Source organism: Oryctolagus cuniculus, chromosome 19 (assembly GCF_964237555.1).
Source record: "Oryctolagus cuniculus chromosome 19, mOryCun1.1, whole genome shotgun sequence".
In the NCBI taxonomy this organism is placed as follows: Eukaryota; Metazoa; Chordata; class Mammalia; order Lagomorpha; family Leporidae; genus Oryctolagus; species Oryctolagus cuniculus.
The window spans coordinates 32083617-32102001 of NC_091450.1; the positions used below are offsets into that span (position 1 = coordinate 32083617).

Below are 18385 nucleotides of genomic sequence, written 5' to 3' on the forward strand. Positions count from 1 at the left end.
TTTGTCCATTGGCTCCTGGGTCTGCCCATAACGTCGCAGTGCACCGCGGGAGTTGTAGTCCGGCGGCTCGGCTCGGGAGCGTGCGCGGTGGGCAGTCTGGCGTCAGGCTAGCTCCTTGGACTTCCTGCCCCGCGGCTGACAGAGTGCGGGGAGTCCGCTGCTTCCTTGGGGCGGACGTCCCCACGTCAGCCGGGGAGCCCCTAGCCGCTGGAGTCTGACCTGGGCGGCCCCTCCACAGCTCCATCCGAACCTCTGAAGTAGAAAGTAGAATCTCCAAAAGGAACATGCTGCTGCTCTCCAAAGTGGGAAAGGGATGCTGGGGAATAAAAACACAGAGACCAGAACAGTCACCCAGCGGCTGTGCGTGCGTGCGGTCACGTGGGTGACAGTGGGGGGATGGCCTGACAGCGGCAGTAAGAGGTTAATGAAGGAGCCTACACAGTCGTTCTCTCCCCAAGGCAACGCGGCACTCTGGAAGGTGAGTGGAGGCTTCCAGGGGCAGGAGAAGGACCCAGGTATGCGGGGAAAGAAAACAGACTGCACGGCCTCGTGTCCTGGACCTTGGCATGGGTTTGTGGAGAGAGTCAAGGAAAAGGATGGAAAATCAATAGTAAGCAGAGCGAAGGCCTCTGGGAAGGGTTTGTTATCTGTGTGGCCTCCATTCAGAGTGGAGCCTTTATGTCCATGTGAGTCTCTGCGTATCTGTGACATCCTTACCTACTTCTGATTCCAGGACTGCTAGGAGAACATGGCTTCCCAGTGACTGGGAAGAGACGCAATCTGACCCCACCAGACTCAGCAAGTGATGGCTGCAGCAAGGAGTCCCTGGGCTCACCCACCCTCAGAAAAGAAAAAACAGGAACCGCACAGGGACAGAAATCAGCCAGCGAGGCCTCCCAGCAGCATTCCAGGCACTTCTGCTGCAAGGAGGTTGCTGGCCCCAAAGCAGCTTCTTAGGGAACTCTCGTCAGTGGCTGAAACTTCTTTCGAAGAACAGATCCCGGAGCTTCTGGTTTCGGAGTAGTTTCTGACATCTTGCCCAGAGGAGATCCAGAGCTGGGTGAGGACCAGCATCCAGAAAATGCTGAGGAAGCCATGGCTCTGAGGATGCACAGAGATCCCAGGACAACAGGTGAGAAAATAAAGTTGGACCCTGTGGTTTTGGTCATGAAGGAGTTGGAATGAGGAGCCCCAGAATCCAGTTTCTAGAGGGGCACTTAGTTGAGACTGGCACAGTAGCCCTCTGCCACTCTTGGCTATCTTGGGTTGGCCCTATGTCCTCACTGTATGGAAATAATTTCTCACCTGCAGGTGTAACTAGTAGACATTCATATACTTGGGAATGTTTCCAGTCCCTAATTAAAGTTGTAAAAACATTCAGAAAAAATTCTCCAAAAGAAAGCTAGGGGTGCGGGAGTGGGCATCTGGCACCGCAGTGTAGATGCTGCTCGGGATGCCAACATCCTGTCTTGCAGTGTCTGGGTGTGAGTCCGGGCTCTGTTTCCTATTCCAGCTTCCTGCTAGTCTGCGCCCAGGAAGGCAGCAGGTGATGGCTGAAATACCTGAATCCCTGCCAGCCACGTGGGAGACCCAGATAGAGTTCCGGGCTCCTGGCTTCATCCTGACCCAGCCCTGGCTTTTGCAGGCATTTAGGGAGTGAAACAGCAGATGGCAGATCTCTCTCTGCCTTTCAAATGAATCATTTTTTAAAGGCCAGGGAAAGGACAACTCTTTTACTGGAAGGGTCAGAAAAATGAGAGATTCTGATGAATTCAAATCTGATCTCTTGCTAGAAGGTCCTTTGAGGGCACAGTGCCATGTGTAGTACATGGAAGTTGTATCCACGTTGGGCCTTGCCCTGATTCTTGCTGTGTGGATTGAGTGGTCAGTTTGGGACAGTGATGGGTTCATAAACTAGCCTCTTGTGGCAGAATCATTGATCAGTTCTGGGTGTAACCTGCTTGAACAGCCTGGGAGAAGGGAGATACGAAAGGTACAGGAGAAGGAAAAGTAACACTGGGCTTTGGTAGTGGGAGATTTGGTGGGAAGAAGGCAACCAAAATCCAGCTGAAAAGTTGAGGAGAGGCCTAGTGTGATGCAGGGGTGTGGTCAGAGGCATGTGGCTCCACTGGAGTGTTCTGCAGTCAGCAGGAAGCAGACTGAGGGGCTGGAACAGGAAGGACCCAGGTGGGGCTGGGGAGATGAGGTACAGGGTGCGTGGCTGTGGAGGAAGAGGAGCTGTGAGGAGGGATGCAGATGAAGAGCAGCATGGTGGGAGGCATCAGGGAAGAAGTTAAGGACGTTAAGCTGAAGTCTGTGGGTCAGCACTCCACCAAAAGGTAGGACTGGATGAGGAGGGGCAGGGGTGGCCTCAACCCAGCAGGGATCCCTCGGTACTAACAGTAACCCGAGCCCCCGCCACTTCTGTGTTGACAGTCTTTACCCTTCTGTCCTCCCCAGTTCGGAGCCATGAAAACAGTGCAGGGGCAGAGGTGGTAAAGCAGCTATTGGAAACCGATCCTGACCGTGAAGGGGGAAGAGGAAGTAGGGATGGAGGTTGGTGCCACTTCTCAGGACCCGGTTGCCTCTCAGGACCTCTCCTCATTCATTTTAAGGATGAACTGTAAGCATGAGATTTAAAGAATGAAGATGGCTATGAAAGAAAAAGACAATAAACAAGACATGATGGCCCTGGCCTGCCTCAGCCTGCATTGCATGGTGGAGAGACAGGCTGCAGGTGAATAAACTCCATGTCATGTGTGCTTGGAAGGAAATGAGTGGGTGACCTGAGAGTGATCGTGGGGCCACACTGACTAAGACATCAGGGAGGGCAGTGAGCCAGCTGTACCAAGAGCTGGACGGGAGCACTCCAGGCAGAGGGCACGGCACAGGGCCAGGCCCCTGACCAGGGAGGAGCTGGGACTGGACCTCTGGGATCAAGGGGAGCAGTGGTTGGAAAGGTGAGGGAGGAAGGCAGGGGCTCCATCCTGCCAGGCCTTTGCTGCGGAGAGGATCTGGATTTTATTCCGTGGCAGGGAGAAGCCACCGCAGTGTTACCAGAGAGGGATGGGATCTTCCATTCTGAAAAGATCTCACTGGATTCCATGTGGAAAGAGAGCAGACTGGAGGGTATGGCCGTAGAGGCCGCAGGGCGGCTGGAACATGGCAGTGTCCTGGGCTGGCTCCAGCCAGCTGTGCAGGCAGAGAGAAGAGGACCAATGCAAGCTGCCTTTGGAAGGCAGCACTGACACGGGATTTGGGAGGAGGGGAGATGGCCCAGTGCTGCGACACAGGGATTTCCTTAAGTGAAAGCTGACAGTCTCTGGCAAATATACACCATTTTTAGCAGTTCACGTGTGCTGGGTCCTCTGCCTGTGCTTTAAGGTCAACAATTGTATCCCTTCAAAGACTATATTAATTTTTTAAAAAGATTTATTTATTTGAAAGTCAGAGTTACATAGAGGAGAGGCAGAGAGAGAGAGAGAGAGAGTGAGTTCCATTCATTGGTTCACTCCCCAATTGGCCGCAACGGCTGGAGCTGCGCTGATCCAAAGCCAGGAGCCCGGAACTTTCTCCAGGTCTCCCAAGTGGGTGCAGGGACCCAAGCACTTGGGCCATCCTCTGCTGCTTTCCCAGGCCCATTAGCAGAGGTGAATTGGAAGTGGAGCAGCCGGGACTCAAATGGGCAACCACATGGAATGCTGGTGCTGTAGGCGGTGGCTTTACCCACTAAGCCACAGTGCCGGCCCCTAATACCATTTTTTAAATGCCAGTCTTAAAGGTTTCAGTCCAGCGTAGGCAGGAATTTGTGGGGACAGACGCTGGGGTCTGTTCCCAGGTCCCAGGTTCTGGGAAGGACTTGAAAGCACTCATGGAGACACCCCCATTGGGAGCAGCCAGAAGCACTGTGATCCCAGTGTCCGTAGGCTGTCCAGCAGAGGAACAGACTTTCAACTTAGTATATACTGAGGAAAGATTCCAACAGACACACAAAGTGTAAAGTACTGTGCGATTCCTGCAAAACTTGTTTGTATAACATAAGACACTCTGAAGCATTGACTTTTTTCAGTTTTCATACCCTGGAAATCACATTTTGTAAGCTGGGGACCATTCGTAATTGTGTCAGCTGCTTTTTAAAATTATCTCAGCACATCACTTTTATAAAAAAAAAAAAAGGGGTTTTTTTTTTGAAAGAGAATTAGACACATATGTGGCCCCAGATGTTTGTATAACTCTAGAATGATCTAGACTATGTATGTTTAAATTAACTTTCTATTGAATGTACAAGTGTCCATCTTTGACATTGCACATGGTCCTTTTAGATCACATGAAGTTGATTTGCAAACATTTCAATAGCAGAACTTGTATATATGGTTGCCTCCTTAATAAACAGCCTGACCATAATGTTTATCATTAAAAAAAATAAATAAAGTACTGTTTGAATACTAGTTTTACCATTAATTCGCGTAGTATGACACATTAAGGACAGAGATCCTACATGGGGAGTAAGTGTACAGTGACTCCTGTTGTTGATTTAACAACTGACACTCTTATTTATGATGTCAGTAATGACCCGAGGCTCTTGCCATGAGCTGCCAAGGCTATGGAAGCCTCTTGAGTTCACAAACTCTGACCTTATTCAGACAAGGTCATAGTCAAAGTGGAAGTTCTCTCCTCCCTTCAGAGAAAGGTACCTCCTTCTTTGATGGCCCATTCTTTCTGCTGGGATCTCACAGAGATCTTTCACTTAGGTTTGTTTTTTTTTGTTGTTGTTTTTGTTTGTTTTTTTGGTTTTTGGTTTTTGTTTTTTTCCACAGTGTCTTTGCTTTCCATGCCTGAAAAACTCTCATGGGCTTTTTAGCCAGATCCGAATGCCTTAAGGGCTGATTCTGAGGCCAGAGTGCTGTTTAGGGCATTTGCCATTCTATGAGTCTGCTGTGTATCCCACTTCCCATGTTGGATCGTTCTCTTCTTTTTAATTTCACCAATTATTATTAGTAGACACTGGTCTTATTTATGTGATCCCTTTGACACTTAATCCTATCATTATGATCAATTATGAACTTAAACTGATCACTTTAACTAGTAAGATGGCATTGGTACATGCCAACTTAATGGGATTTGGAGTCCCATGGCACGTTTCTAACTCTACCATTAGGGGTAAGTCCGAGTGAGCGTGTGCTGAACTGTACATCTCCTCCTTTCCCTTAGCATGTTTTGAGCATATGTCAGTACTTAGTTCCTCTTTATGGTAGAATAGTTCCCATTACCTGGTTGTACTAGGGTTCTGTACTTATCTAAGTTTTTCTCCATGGAGCTATTTAATTGACTATATTTATAGATGGCCTTAAAGTACATTTTGTCTTAACTGAAAGATACCATTATGAGTTGCTAGGTAGTTTTTTTTACATAATTCAAATCTTAGAAGAAAATATTGTCTCTTAATGATTTAAAGTTAGCAAACTTGTGTTGATAAAACAGAAGATTATCTAACAGGTATATTTGTTTTAATATTTTTTAAGCAAAGTAAGTATCTTATCTGTAGCTTTGTAAACTTTGCAACTTGGCATTTAATGCTTTTCAATCCCTGGGGGCACTTGTGCCACCTCATGTGTGATTTCTGAAGCTTTAGGCCAGGTGGGGCTGTGAGTGGAAGTGGGCAGGACTCGCTGTGCTTCAGGGGCTGTGCCCTGTGCTCCCCACACTGGTGGCCACTCCCAGAACTGGAGTATTGTAACTCTCCAGGGCTCACATACCCCTGAGTTTCTGCTGAAGTTCTATGATAAATTGTAAAAATGAATTATTTCATTTATAGAATTCCTGAATGTAGGTATTTAAGAAATAATGTATTGGGGCTGGTACTGTGGCTCACTTGGTTAATCCTCTGCCTGAGGCACCAGCATCCCATATGGGCTCTGGGTTCTAGTCCCAGTTGCTCCTCTTCCAGTCCAGCTCTCTACTGTGGCCTTGGAGGGCAGTGGAGGATGGCCCAAGTGCTTGGGCTCCTGCACCCGCATGGGAGACCAGGAGGAAGCACCCGGCTCCTGGCTTCGGATCAGCACAGTGCTGGCTGTAGTGGCCTTTTGGGGAGTAAACCAACGGAAGGAAGACCTTTCTCTCTGTCTCTCTCTCTCTCACTATTTATAACTCTGTCAAATTAAAAAAAAAAAGATAAAATGTATTATTTCAGTATGAAAAATATAAAAGGTTTCAGTTACTGTGGTATTTTTTAAAGAGTACTGTGGTTACCTCCAGGTAGGAGGCTTATGCAGACATTTCCTTGTTTATTAATTTTATTTAAAATATCCATATTGCTTTATTTAAAACAAGATTTATTTACATATGTGAAAGTGAGAATTCCAGAGAAGCAGCAGCAGAGGCAGAAAGAGAGCGGTGAGATCCTATGCTCCAACCACTCGTTCACTCCCCAAATGGCTGCAATGGCCGGGGCTGGGCCAGGCTGAAGCCAGGAGCTAGAAACTCTATCTAGGTCTTCCACATGGCGGATGGGTGTTTAGAAACTTGTTGCAACCTGAAATTCCTACACTAACCAACTGCATTTTTATTCAAAATTAACACCAAAACCTGATCTTCAAATATAGTTTGAGAAACACTAACAGAGCCTTGTGGCCTTACAGGAAGACTTTCACTGTTACTCTCAATGAAAACTGGAGGATTATGGACAGAGGAATAATAGTTTTAAAAGCAGCACTCCGAGGGGCAGCCGTTGTGGCGTAGCAGGTAAAGCTGCTGCCTGGAGTGCCGGCATCCCATATGGGTGCCAGTTCAAATCCTGGCTGCTCTACTTCTGATGCAGCTCTCTGCAATGGCCTGGGAAAGCAGTAAAAGATGGCCCAAGACCTTGGGCCCCTGCACCCACGTGGGAGACCCGGAAGAAGCTCCTGGCTCCTGGCTTTGGATTGGCACAGCTCTGGCCGTTGCGGTCATCTGGGGAGTGAACCAGGGGATGGAAGACCTCTCTCTTTCTCTGCCTCTCCTCTTCTCTCTGTGTAACTCTAATAACTAAATAAAAATAAATAAAAGGAGCACTTTGAGTATTTCGATTTGGCACTTGACTCTATGTAAACGTTTGTTTGTATCTCTCTCTGCTACTGCGACCTCCTTGAATGCAAGGCCTGTGTCGTAACTGCACTGCTTGGAAACTAGCACTGTAGGCATGTGGTGTACATCAACCGAACTGAATGGAAAGGAGGGGCTCCCTCTAGCCTCTGGGTTGGAAACAGACTGTAGGAGGTCCCCAGATGAACAGCCAGGTGGGAAGCCGCGGCAGTGATCCAGGCGTGAGAGGAGGGTGGCTGGGCATGGAAGGGGCTGATGGCCTGTAGACCATCACGACCAGATGGCATCAGATGCACTTGCTGAGACAGCTCCAGACAGATGACCCCTCGTGAACTGGCCCTGCTGGTTGCAGGAGTGCACTGAGTGTTCCTGGGCATCCAACAGCCTGTGCTGTTCCCAGATGTTCACTACTTGGTCTCACCCTGGGACACTAACTTGGGTACCTGTGATTTAGTTTCCTGTATCTGCAAGGATGACAGGTAATATATTCAGACAGAGAAGGGCCAGATGAAAAGGCACTCCTGTATGGGAGGAGGGAGCAGGCACCCATCTCCTGTGACCAGTTCTCTGTCCTGAAACTTGGCTTCCAGATCCTGACGGTTCCCTGGGTCCCTTGGTAGAGCCACCCCCAGGGAGACCCACAGCGGCTGATAGGCAAGGTACGACCCTGCTCCGCGGGAAGTGAGAAGATAATTAAAGAGCCATAAAAAGAGCAGCTTTAGTGGGTAACTCCACAGGTCCTTTCCAAGAGAGCGTGTCTTTTCTACATAAAAGTCTTTTATGTTTTATGGAAAAGGCACAGTGAGATACCATCCCAGGAGTACCAGTAGCCAGCAGTGGCCGTTTGAAAAACTAGGACGGAACCTCTTGAGCTACTAAACGCCCACACTACAGCATGTGGTCCTCCCTGATCTGACTGCCTGTTCTTTGTCCCTGGCAGCAGGTGTGCGCTGGGGCTATGGAGAGACCAAGACACTCCTGGCCATTCTCAGTAGTTCTCCACTGTGAAAACCCTCAGGCCCACGAGAACAGCAGACACAAACGGCCGCGGCAGAATGACTGGGAGTAGGGCGTTCTGTCACACCAAGTTGCAGAGCCTCCAGTCAAGTTACTGTGAAGCCAAGAAGGCATGTGTCTGAACCTTGTGTAAGTGGAAGCTCTCTCTTTTTTCAAACATTATTTGCTTATGTGAAAAGCAAAGTTACAGAGAGGCAGAGGCAGAAGCAGAGAGAGAGATACTCCATCCTCTTGTTCACTTTGCAAATGGCTATAAGGGTCGGAGGTGGGCCAATATGAAGCCAGGAGCCAGGAGCTCCTTCCATGTATCCCATGTGGGTACAGGATTCCTTGGGCCATCTTCTACTGCCTTCCCAGGCCATAGCAGAGAGCGGGACCGGAAGTGGAGCAGCTGGTCTCAAACCAGGGCCCCTATGGGATGCCGCATTGCAGGTGGTAGCTTTAATTGTCACACCACAGCACCAACCCCCATGGATGCTCTTTCCAGTGCCCGGGTCTCTGCATCTCCTCCGTAAGCAAAGAGAGAAAGGATATTGAGGTGTAGGGCTGACTCAGAAGAATGCAGATCCCACAAGCTGTAGAAGATGGCACCATGGATGGCAGCCAAGGATGAAAAGTACTTCTGGAACCCCAGCCAGGAAGTTAGACACTTGACCTGCCAGTCCCATTCCCAAACTGACTCGGTAGGGCTCAGCACTGATGGCCAAAGCACGGGAGAATCTACTTAAAGGCCATTAGCAGTTGAGAGGGAGCTGTCACTGCTTCCAGGTTTTTCATCATCTTGTGTGACCCCAGACAGCCCAGGGGTCCTGGTTTTCATGGTGTTTAAGGGTCATTTCCCTTCTGCCAGCCTCTCTCTCTCTCTCTCTCTTTTTAGTTGTTTTTCTTTTGCTTTTATTACAAGCATATAATATATTTTTTTTGACAGGCAGAGTGGACAGTGAGAGAGAGAGAGAGAGAGAGAGAAAAGTCTTCCTTTTTGCCGTTGGTTCACCCTCTAATGGCCGCCATGACCGGCGCGCTGCGGCCAGCGCACCACGCTGATCCGATGGCAGGAGCCAGGTACTTATCCTGGTCTCCCATGGGGTGCAGGGCCCAAGGACTTGGGCCATCCTCCACTGCACTCCTGGGCCACAGCAGAGAGCTGGCCTGGAAGAGGGGCAACCGGGACAGAATCCGGCGCCCCGACCGGGACTAGAACCCGGTGTGCCGGCGCCACAAGGCGGAGGATTAGCCTAGTGAGCCGCGGCGCCGGCCTACAAGCATATAATATTAATTGGCAAAGCACTGAATACAAGATTCACTGTCATGAAAATAAAAACATTTAAGCAATATTCCAAAAAGATCTTAGACAAAAGCTAGCCACCAATAGTACAAAAATTACACACCAACACAAAGCATAAAACATGTAAACTTTCAAATTAAACAATCAAAAATATGTATCTGCATTATCATTTCCATACACTGTACGGTTTCCTCTGCTGCTGTCCACTGCTGATAAAGGCTTAGTGGCTGAACTATGTCTAAACCATCTACTACTTTCATTTGGGAAAACATGTTTCTGGTTTCCAGTGAGGTTCCTGGAACAGACATCTACACTAAGGCTAAACACACATCTTCAGGGGCGCCCCGACTTCAGTGTGCTCTTGGATGGGAGTGGACTATGCTGGATGGGGACGGAGGAGGCGGCCCAGCCCTTTCCCTCACATGGGAGCCTCCGCCCGCCCCTTTCACTGAGCTCATGTCATCTCTGCTCATCGAGTTCCACTGCTTTGCTTCCCCTGAGGGCCAGGCAGGCCTCTAGACCATCCTTCACCTTCTTCATTCCTCTAGCAAGGCTACTTCTTTCTCAGGCTGGGCCTGTGTCATCAGGAAGTCAGCCACATGCTTTCTTCCTGACTGAGCTGGTCAAACTTGGGGCAGGCTTTGTTGTTTTACTCCCAGAAGTCAGGACACTTAGGAACTGAGAACAGGGATCAGTGCTGTGGCTTAGTAGGCTAAGCTTCTGCCTGTGGCACCGGTGTCCCTTATGGGCACCGGTTCGTATCCCGGCTGCTCCTCTTCCTATCCAGCTCTCTGCTTATGACCTAGGAAAGCAGTGGAAGATGGCTCAGAAGCTTGGGCCCCTGCAGCCATGTGGGGTACCCGGAAGAAACTCATGGCTCCTGGCTTTGGATTGGCCCAGCTCTGGTTGTTGTGGCCATTTGGGAAGTGAACCAGCAGATGGAAGACCTCTCTCTCTGTCTCTCCCTCTCTCTTTAGCTCTACCTCTCAAATAAATCAATGAAATAATAATAATAAAAAAAAAAAGACTTGAGAACAAACCTATAAACAGGCTGGCAGATGACACAGAGCTTGGCCCTCTGCCTCAGATTTATCCCTGGGCCAGAACATCCAAAAAGGGAGAGAACAGAACAAAAGTGGGTAGAGTTAGAGAGCCTGTGACCACAGAATTTGGAACTCAAAAACATGAATTAGAAAACTTAAAATTTTAATTAACCTAATTAACCACAGGAAGAATTCAATTTGGTATTTCTTCTTTGTAGTAGTTTAGTTTTAACTCTTATTCTACTGTCTTCCTTCTCTACAGTGTAGTGTTCTGTTTTTTTTCAGGTTTTGAGATCAAGAAATGAGATTAAAAAAAAAGAGTCAAATGCAATGATTCAGAGGAAGTAGAAACGAAGAGGCTTTACAGAGACGTCCAGTAGAGAGACTTTTGCCATTTTGAGCCAAGAACAGGCTGGAAGAATGAGCCAGCGTCAAGAGGGCAACACCTCAGTTCTCCAGGGGAGAGTGAGAAGCAACCCCCAGCCCATCCCAGCCCCCCCGGGACTCTGTGCTGCAGTCTCTCCCCCTTTCCTCTGTGGGAACCACTCTCAAGCGCAGAAAACTGTGGCTTTGGTGAGAGGAATAAGCAGAGGCAGAACAAGAAGTTGAGTGTTTGCTCCACACAGGAGAAGCCGCTTTGGAGAGAGAGGCTGGGCAAAGGCAGGTGTGGGCTTGGAGGTGACCTGTTTGGGACAACCTGACTTCACTGGTGACTTGTAGGAAAGGAAGACAGCCCAGGGACAGACCAGCTGCTGAAGGGCTTTGGATGTCTGCTCCCAGAAGCTGGTCTGGGAAATGAGAGAGCCAGAGAAGCCAACAGAGAGGCCTCACTAAGGCTCCTCATTCCTGGGCCCACTATGGTCAGGAAGACTGGGGCTCAGCTGCTGAACTCCCTGTGTGCGCAGGCTGCACCCTCCCACCTGCCTGATCCTCTAGTGTGCTGGGCAGAAAGGGAGCGCCAGCCCCAGAGTCCCCAACCCTTGCTGTCAAGTGACTCCAGACGGTCTGGAATAGACAGGTGAGAACCGGAAAATGCATTCATTTATTCAAAATATATCTGCTTCCTGATAATGTCTGCACCAGGTCCAGGAGTCAGACAAAGCAGCGGCCGAAGCAGATCTTGTGTCTTCCAGACACAACTTCACTGGGCCACTCAGGCACCGGCACCAGTCAGGCAGCACTGCCAGCCCCAAGCCCAGCTTTGCAGGGCCTCTCTGCCAAGCTTCCAGGTTCTGGTAAAGCCAACCCTTTTCCGCTGTTTCCCTAATCCTGTGTGTCATAGCTGCTTACAGCTACCCTCTGTGCCATAGGGTTTCAGTTTTTTTTCAGTTCTACCAAACCCGTCTAACAAATTCTTTACATTTAATTCTCTCTGCAGTGTCTAGAACGAGGGAGAGTATGGTGGCACAGTAGGCTAAGCCTCCTCCTGCAGTGCCGGCATCCCGTATGTATGCTGCCCCTCTTGCGATCCAGCTCTCTGCTATGGCCTGGGAAAGCAGTGGAAAATGGCCCAAGTGCTTGGGCCCCTAAACCAGCATGGGAGAACCGGAAGAAGTTCGTGGCTTTAGATTGGCTCAGCTCTGGCCGTTGCAGCCATCTGGGGAGTGAACCAGTGGATGGAAGACTTTTCTGTCTCTGCTTCTCTGTCTGTAACCTTTACCTCTCAAATAAATAAAATCTTAAAAAGAAAGAAAGAAAGAAAGAAATGCCTAGAATGGTTTCCTTTTTCCTGACTGCACTTTATTATCATATGCTAAGAAAGTTGGATTTTATTCTAAGTGTAATAGGAAGCAGCTGGACATGTAAGCAGGGAATGACAGAATTCTCTGTGTGGAGAAAGAGGAGAGCAGACAGAAGGGGAAGCAAGGGGAGCAGACGAGACTCTTTGGTTCTGATGTCCAGAGACAGCTGTCTAGTCAAATGATGGCACAGGTTATGGATAAAAGTGGGTGGGACGTCTGTATGTCAGAAGTAAAATCAACGTGATAGACTAGCGGGAGACCAGCTATGGGGTTGGCCAAAGCGGACGTCACGATGACCGTCAGGTTTCTGGTTTGAAGAGGGTGCCGGGAGGTGAAAGGAAATGCCGCCCAACAAGAGGGAGATGCCGAGCAAAGCTGCAGGCATGCAGGAAATGCAAGGGTTCCGTTCTGGACGTGTAGGTGTATGTGAGAAACCCAGCTGGCAAGGTCAAGGCAAGCACAGGATTCCTACTTCTACTAAATTTGAACAATCAGGTTTTTGTGTTAATTTTGAAAAAAAAAATGCTGGGGTCTCTCTGTCTCTCCTTCCCTCCCTTTTTTTGTCAACTGACGACAGGACCTCACCGTGCTACCTTCCATTGCCCAAAGGCCTGATGCTGCACCAGACACTGGACATGAATCTGAAGTAGGTTATGTAACAGGCAACACCTCTACGTCTACAGTTCTTGTGATGTCTATTATCCTCCCTTCTGACGTCCTTTAAGTTGAATACTGGGGTTCTCCATAAAGTTTCTGTACCTCCTAATCTCACTGGAAAAAAACAGTTGGAACAAATTGATATAATTTTCAACTGACACTATTCCTTTTTTTTTTAAGGTTTCTTAACCACTTACTGAGGACCAGGTCACACAGCTTCACTACACCCCAAGGAGCAGAGCAAAGCCCACAGAAGCCACCCCTGCCACAGCCATACTGCGCTTTCAGCTGGAGGTGGCCGGCACATGGTCACAGCCTAAACAACAGCCGGGCCCCTTGAGCTTCCTCGCCCGACTTCTCTTCCTCTGGGTGCCTCCGCTGAGGCGACCTCCTTACTCATTCAGTCTGGGAACACCCCAGGGCCCCTGGCATCCTCTACCCCTCACTTCATCTTGGATGGAATCTTCAGTTCTCACTGTCCAGCTCAACCCGCACTTGGTTTCTGGGTAGAGACAAAAAGGACACAGCGCTGTCCACACACAGAGAACACAGGCCTCGAGCAAGTGGCCTCCCCACTCCCTGCAGCCGTCAGCCTGACAGCTGACAAACTGGGCGCCTCCCAGGCTGGCTGGTGTCTGCAGGAAGCTGTGCTCCTGCCCTGCTTGGCTACTCCAGGGTCACGTCTGACGTTTTTCATGAATTTGGGATGTACAGAGATTTCCAAGTACAGCCTGGTTTCCTGGTAGCCCCTGCTATCCCAGGTTAAATGACAAAGTGAAAAGAGCTGCACTCTTTCCCATGTTTATTTATTTCTTTCTTTTTTTTAGGTTTTATCAATTTTTATTTATCTGAAAGAGCAACAGGGACAGACAGAAAAAGACAAGCATCTCTCACCCAGTGGTTTACTACCTAAATGTCTGTTAATAGCAGAGGTGGGCCAGGCTCAACCAGGAGCCCAGAACTCAGTCTAGGTCTCTCACACACTGGTGGCAGGGACTCCAGTACCTGGGCCACCACTTGCTGCCTCCTGGGTGTGCATTAGCGAGGAGCCAGGCAAGCAGCAGAGGAGCCAGGACTCAGGCCTGGGGACTCTGGTGTGGATGTGAGCCTCCCCGGCAGAGCTTACACTGCGCCACAGTGACTTCCCCAGATTTTTCTTCATTTTGTAACGAGGAGTCCTGGGTCCTACTGCCAGCAGTGGATTTGTCTGTCTGGGGCGGTTATTACTTTCTTCTCATTTCACGCTGTCCCTTCCTCCTTCCTTCTTTCCTTCCTTCCCTCATCCCTCCAGTCTCACCCTTCTAGCCTGAAATGTGCTGTTGCCACTTCTTAAAGTACTGAGTTCCACCTTTCTCTCTGTCTCTTTCTCTCTCACTGTCCACTCTGTCAAAAAAAAAAAAAAAAAGTACTGAGTTCCTCAGTAACCCCCGTGGGCTGAACTGTACTGAGTATGAGATCTGGCCATCTCTTGGGAAGCTCTCTGAGAACTGGTCTTACCTGGCTCCAGCAGGAGCTTGGCAGTTCTTCCCATGGCCCCATGGTTGCACCTCTTGGAGCACACACTGCAAAATCCTACCTCTGACTCCCTGCTTCACGGCTGCAGGTCACTATTCAGGTGCAGAAGGGAGGGGCAGGAGGATAGACTCCCGGAGAGCCAGAGCTGGAAACTCGATGCAGACTGCAGGACGTGCGGCCAGGAAGAACAGGAGCAGAGCAGGAGGCAGGACCTCAGTACCACACCTGCTGGAGGCACAGCATGGCAGAGTCCTGTCTGCTCAGGTCTACAGCAGCCCCCACACCCAGGCCCTCTGACACACCTTACGCGCAGTTCCAAGCCCCAGCTGATCCCACCCTAGCTCCTTCTTGACAGGATATCCACTTGTATTAGTCTACCTCAAGGAGAGGTGCCACTTGGACACTGGGGACTTAACTGAAATTCTACCTTGGGGCTGGCGCCATGGCGCAGAAGGTTAAAGTGCTGGCCTGCAGCGCCAGCATCCCATATGGGCACCGGTTCTAATCCTGGCTGTTCCTCTTTCAATCCAGCTCTCTGCTGTGGCCCAGGAAGGCAGTGGAGGATGGCTCAAGCCCTTGGGTCCCTGCACCCTCATGGGAGACCCAGAAGAAGCTCCTGGCTCCTGGCTTCAGATTGGTGCAGCTCTGGCCGTTGCAGTCATCTGGGGAATGAACCAGTGGATGGAAGAATTCTCTGTCTGTACCTCTCTCTGTAACTTTTGCAAATAAATAAAATAAATCTTTAAAAAAAGCCCTACCTTACTGGGCACTGTGACTCCTCCATGGCAGAGCAGGCACTCCCAGAACCAGAAGATTCTCGTTCTCAGGGAAGGCTCAGGTGAGCACAACCTGCAGAGGGGACGGCTGAGCTGCCCTAGGATAAGTGTCCTCCCGCCTTCATTCCTGGGACACAGAGACTCCCTGCACGCGTGCTGACTGGCGAGGGCATCTCACTTTGCCCTCGTCCCATCCTCCCTCACGCCAGCTGGCCTGGACATCACTCAGGAAAGCGCCGAAGCAGCTGCTCCACCTCGTTCCAGCGGCCTGTCTTCCTACACTACAGCCTCTGCAACTCGGCCCTTTCTCGCCCGCTGCGCTGGCCTCCCAGGTTCTCCACGCGCACCAAGCTCACCGCCTTCTGGAGGACACTCTCTCGGCCAGGTCAGAGCTCTCTGTGCACAGCGGTCAGGAACTGCTTCAGCGCCACCAACTCCCTCGCACAACTCTGGCTGCAGCCATCAGTGGCTGAGCTCCAAGACACTTGCTGACAGACACAGGAGTCTGCAGGACGACTGTGAGAGTGCTAAGTCGTCGACCCCTCTAAGGAGTCAGCTTTCGTCCATCAGCCATCTGGGAGAACGTCAAGAGTGGAGAGGACTCCAACCCCAACTGAGGCTGATCTCTGGCCCCACATTCAGGGCCCACAACTCTGAAGAGCCTCCTCCAACTGGGCCTCCCTGGTAGAAACTTCACCCTGACAAAAGGAGCGAAACGTGAGAGTTCACTTCTACTTCGCTTTTCTGACTTGGAGAGGATGGATTCCTTCTCCTATCCAAATCAGCCTGGCGTATGGTCACAGTGCTCTAGTGGAAACCGCCGATGGACCGTTAGGTAGATCCAAGTCCCAGCTCAGCTCCAAACTAACTGATTTGGGGAAAATTATTCAGTTCCCTGAGCCTCTTTTTGTCATCTGGGGATACAAGACCTACCTTGCAAGACAGGGAAGTACAGAAATGGTATTCGTGAAACATCTGGCCTAGTGCCTGGCACTTGGAAGGTGCTGAGTGAATGGTACGTGGTGGGAATGAAATGCCAGCTTACAGGAACTTCACGGCACACGTCGCAGCTTGACATAGGTGTATAGTTAGTGGCTCTTAACTCCTTGCAGGAATCTAAGATTCTTGAGAGCAGGGACTTTGTCTCACGCACTGCTGAACCTCAGCAACCTGAAGAATATCTGTTGCTAAATAATTAGTTGGCAAATGAATGAGTGAAAGAAGTAAGACGGGGCCAGCAGATTTCAGAATCAACTGGGTGGCAAACACTTAACCTCCATCATAAAGAACACAAAAGGAGGCACCACTTGGCCGAGCTGTCTGGGACACCCGTCCTCCCTCCACTTCCACGACTGCCACTCTCAGGCCGGGTTTGCAGAATGGTGGGCGTGCACCCTCTGCGTAGGAAGTGCAGCTGCAAACCTGCATCCACCCACTAGGTGTCAGTAGCACCCGCCAGGGTGACGACATTCTCTAGACACCGCCGAACACCCTGGCGTCGTGTATTCGCGCCCTGGCCCAAGGCTGGACTCCCTCCGTGCACAGCGATCAGCAGTCAGCATCCCTGCCGAGCCGGGCCGAGGCATTCGCGATGTGGAGACAGGAACACAGGCTTCAAAGACCCCGAGAGACTCACGGGGCGAGGCCGCCGCCGCCGCTGCGAGGCCGGGGGCGCCCGGCGGGGCCTCTGGCTCCCAAGGCGCGCTCTCTCCCCCCACCTGACACCAGACTCGGTTCTGGCGGGAGTTTATCTGCTCCACCGCGGCCTGGGGGCCTTGCGCAGGCGGCGGCGTCTGTGTCGCCTCCACGCGCTCACTGCCCCGCGCGAGGACGCACCAGGCCGTCAGGGCCCAGTGTTTTATTCCCGCACACCGCAGAGGAAGAGGCCTGAGCCTTCCGAGGGAGGCTGCGCGGGAAAACCCGGGAGAGGCGCTCCGACGGGGCCAGGGCCGCAAGCCGGGCTCCCCGCACAGAGGGCCCAGCCCCGTCCCGGGACCCAGGCCCGAGCCGAGATCCGCAGGGCAGGGGCGCAACTGCAGCCCTCAGACCCGCCTCCCTCCGCCCCGGCAGGAAAAGCCCTCGGCCGTGGCCCGCCAACTCGTCGTTTTCTAGGTGCCACACCGGAAACCGCCGCGGGGCGTGCTGGGACATGGCGGGGACCAGACGCATGCGCACAGGCTAAGCCCAGAAAGCGAGGCTCACGCAAGCGCAGAATCCAAAGACGGGCCCCTCTGCCCGCTACTAATAGGCAGCAGCTCTTCGCCAATGAGAAGGCGGAGTCATTCTTGCGTCATACGACGGGACCAATCATAATGTCTGAGAAGCGGGGGCGGGGATAGGCCTCTGTTAGTTCTCCAGTGCTTTGGCAGTGGCTTATGTTTGACAGATGAAATGATGCCGTCATAATCGGAAACTTAGCGCTTGTGTGACGTATATTTCCAGGCCCTTTACATAGCAAGTCACCCTCACAATAATCCTGTGAGATCAACACTGTTACTATTTTCATCTTCCAGACGAGGAAACCCGGAGTTTGGCCTCCTAATGACCGAGGTCTGGCACGTGTTTCTAGCCCACGTCTTCTTCTAAGCTGTTTTATTTTTAGATATTACCGAAAGATCTCAAAACAGTCTCACCTGAAAATGAATTCTGAAATATTTTTCTAATATTTACATTTGTGTTTGTGTTCTGGCTTGGGATATACTGAATATATTTTGGAGAGCTTCTGGATTGGGATGTGTTGTGAAACAAAGAGCGAAGGGTAACACTAAGGCTTCTATGTGGTCCTTTTGCCTTCAGTCTGCCCCCAACCTTCATTCCTGCCACTTAGGAAGGTTCTCCTAACCCGAAGAAGGAGTGGTATCCCATCAGAATATAAATAGGGGGAGGTGGGTGTCAAATAAACTGATAACCCTACTTCAGTCATTTCAAAGCATTTCTCACACGCACTACGGTTATGGTTCGAATAATATTTTGGGTATTGATGGCTTAGTTCCTGGTCTTTTGCTAATGGATTCATGAGGAAACCATTCCAATTATAGTATCTAAAGTTGAGGCCTTGGGATTAGATTTGTTAGGGCAGAATCTATGATCAAATCATGGTGGCTTTATAAGGAGAGACACACGGACATGGAGAAAGAGCCTGCTCCCTGTCCGTGTTTGCTGCTTGCCATGTGACCGCGGCTCCACACACACCACCGCCGGCAGCCTTCGCCCTCGTCTGACAAACGGGCTGCCTGATCCCAGACTGAACCCCAGGAGCTGCGCGCCGCA

At 50.6% G+C, this 18385-nt stretch overlaps 1 long non-coding RNA gene across 2 annotated transcripts; it reads left to right on the forward strand.

Moving 5' to 3' along the window:
* The first annotated feature begins 59 nt into the window (after nucleotides 1–59).
* On the forward strand, nucleotides 60–17883 carry LOC108175858 (uncharacterized). Of its 2 annotated transcripts, none has more exons than XR_001792527.3 (4): nucleotides 60–1132; nucleotides 8024–8226; nucleotides 10711–12813; nucleotides 13005–17883. It is a non-coding gene; the product is annotated as an uncharacterized lncRNA (long non-coding RNA). The 2 variants fall into 2 exon arrangements; XR_007915709.2 differs by having other exon boundaries at nucleotides 10711–14603; nucleotides 14871–15968.
* Nucleotides 17884–18385: the final 502 nt, after the last annotated feature.